Genomic DNA, 3,166 nt, shown 5'->3' on the forward strand with positions numbered 1-3,166 from the left:
CAGCATGCGTTGCGAGTAGAGATGAGCGAGCCCTGCACCTGTGTGACATCACATGACCATGGACAGTTTTCTATTCACTGGAAATAAACATAGAAGCTTCCTATAGAATGACAGCAAGCAGAGATCTAGTTGATACAGAAAGTATGTTGGAGAATTTTATAACTATTCCTTACACAAACCATATACATTTTTTGCTGAAAAAAGTCACATGTTGTTCTTTGAAATGCATCTAAACCAAAGCCCAATCCCTGGGACTACACAGAGGATTCTGTCAGGGTGCAAGGTAAGTTATAACACATAATTATATTGTAATGCAAATGCTTAGAGAAAGCAGAAAGGCATTTTTGCACTGCAGATGTAATGGGCTTCTGCAACCTGTCTTTAGTGAAAATGAGGTCCCTGGTTCCCTTCAAGGGCATCAAATACAGCAAAGGGGGAATTCTGTGCCACGGAGAGCTTGACTTCAGTGCTAAAATCTCCACCTCCTTGACGTTATAAATCCAATTACAAAGTTAATTTTTCAGATGATGTCACCACGCTGGACCATGAAAGAATCATGGTTCTGAAGGTATTCTTCTTCACAATATACTGATAGTGGTTTATTAGGGCAATTTCTGCTGACAGGTTCCCTTTAAGTGTTCCAAAAAACTTACATTCTAATCCCATTCATTATAGTACAGTTGCAGACTATGGTGTATATAGCTTCTTCTCCCAAATATGTACTGTGCTACGGAATATGATGGCACTACATAAATAAAGATTATTATTATTACTTCTCCCACAGAAAGCTGTCTCAGCCCTGCTTCGCTGTTTCTTGCTGTTTCTGCCCCTGGCTATACCAGTTTATGACCTCAGATGTTTATAGGACCTTGACCTGGGCCTGAATACTTGACTCCTGTTTGGATAGCAGGCTTGTTCTCTTGTCACCTGCCTTGCCCAGCGCCATCTGCTATAACCTCTGCCTGGTCTGTGACCATATTTTTGCTTGCCCCCTCATCAAGGCCACTGTTACAGTCACTAAACAGCTGTGGTATCAGGACCCACTGTTTTTTTTTACCGATGGGGCATTCTAACCCTAATTAGTAGGTAAAAGTGGTCCTTGTTGCTACTTCTGCAAGCCACAAGATTATTATCGGGAAATTAAAGTTTATACCGACTTTAAATGGTGCAGGAACATCCCATAGGTCAATGGTGGTGAACCTATGGGTGGCGTTAAAAAACGCATGCGTTTTTGACCAGTTTCAATTAAGATAATTGGTCAAACCTGTCAAAAACTGATGCGTTTTCAAAAAACTCATGCGTTTTTCAAAAATGCATGCATTTTTTTAACGCATGCGTTGTTTGACAGACAGCTTAAAAACGGCCCAAAAATGTGTTCAAAACGCCACGTGTGCCATCACCCTATGGTAGTGGTGGCAAACCTATGGCACTGGTGGCGAACCTATGGCACTCCCAGGCACAGAGTTTGCCAGACATGGCATCTTCCTGCAGTCTCAGGCAGTCCAAGTAGTCACCTGCTATTTTAAAGTGACCCACCCTGTGCTGCTTGGTGCTGTCGGAAGAGTGAGAAGGTGTGGACAGGGTCTGATTGGAGCTCAAAGATTCTGGCAACAATAAGTTTGTTACTGCCTAAATTGCCTTGTTGGCACTTTGGGAAAAGCTAGTGTGTTTTGGGTCCCATTTTGGACACTCTATCTCTAAAAGGTTTGCCATCACTGCCCTATGGCATGTGAGGGGTCAGGGCCGCCACTAGGAAGTTTGGGGCCCCTGACTGGCAAATTTTGTGGGCCCTCCACAGAATTATAATCTGGCCCTGTGTGCTGAGTGAGTTCGCATTCAGCGCTATTTTAAAGCAACACTTGCAGGACTTCATGATGAGCAAGGAGGAGTAGACTGGACCAGATTATCATTGGAGCTGCTGTCCTACGATTCTTCCTCCCTCCTGGACGAAAGCTAAAATGTCTATCCGAATTTCCCCTCTTACTTTCAACGGTTTTGATGACCTCAAGACGCCAATACGATTGAGAGCTGTGACCGAGCAGGGAGCAATAAGTTGTCGGCACTTTGTGATAAATGAATGGGTTTTAGGCTGTAGTTTGGACACTCGACCTCTAGAAGATTCCCCATCACTGCCCTAAGGTCTTTTCTTTACATTTGCGGTGCTGTGTTAAAAGGGTTAAAAACTTGAAGCATTTTTACAATGTTTACATCCTATACATGCTCATGTTTTAGCTTTGTTTTTACAAAGTGTCATATATATATATAGGCCTTTACATGGGGGCTCAATAATATACCACGGACACTTCTCACGCAAATGTTTAAAAACTGCAAATATACTTTCACACGATGCGTTTTTCCTCGACGCATTTGCAATTAGCTTCAATGAAAATGCAACATGTGAACGCAACCAAATTTATAACCTCCGCCCACCCCCCAAAAAAAAGATAGCCACAAATTTCCAGTTAAAGGCTATATTCACACTAACATGTACATGTCCTATCTTGCTCCCGGCTATGGAATGGTACCGTGCTGGTACGTACCACTCCCGTACGGCGCTGTGCGCCCATTGCAATCTATGTCAGCCGTATATATACATCCCCCATACGGCAAGTGTGAATATAGGTACATGTGGCGTTTTTGGCCCGTTTTTAAGCAGTCCGTCAAAAAACGCATGCGTTTTTGACCAGTTTCAATTAAGATAATTGGTCAAACCTGTGAAAAACATATGCGTTTTCAAAAAACGCATGCGTTTTTTTGACAGACTGCTTAAAAACGGGCCAAAAAACGCCACGTGTGCCATCACCCTAAAGTGTGATGATCCCCTTTATTTTTCTTTAGACGGTAGATAGCGCTTTATTGTAATCCATTATTGTCTCTGTAGATATAACCCACGAGCTGTACAGCGCTACATCCTATAACGGCGATATAGAAATAAAGATTTATTATTACTATAGCTGTGGTCTTTTATATCTTTGTATACATAAGGCCACATTCCTCTCATGTAACATGGCTTCTATATGGTTGCTATAGAGAGCCGCCTCAGCCTTCCTGCAGCACACAGCACTATGTGAGAGACTGCGAGCGGTTAGATAACTGCCGCCAATTCCCGCCTCTCAGTGCGGGGCAGCGCGCATGCGCCGGAACGGCTTCCCCCTGCCGTGAGACG

Source organism: Engystomops pustulosus, chromosome 1 (genome assembly GCF_040894005.1).
Source record: "Engystomops pustulosus chromosome 1, aEngPut4.maternal, whole genome shotgun sequence".
In the NCBI taxonomy this organism is placed as follows: Eukaryota; Metazoa; Chordata; class Amphibia; order Anura; family Leptodactylidae; genus Engystomops; species Engystomops pustulosus.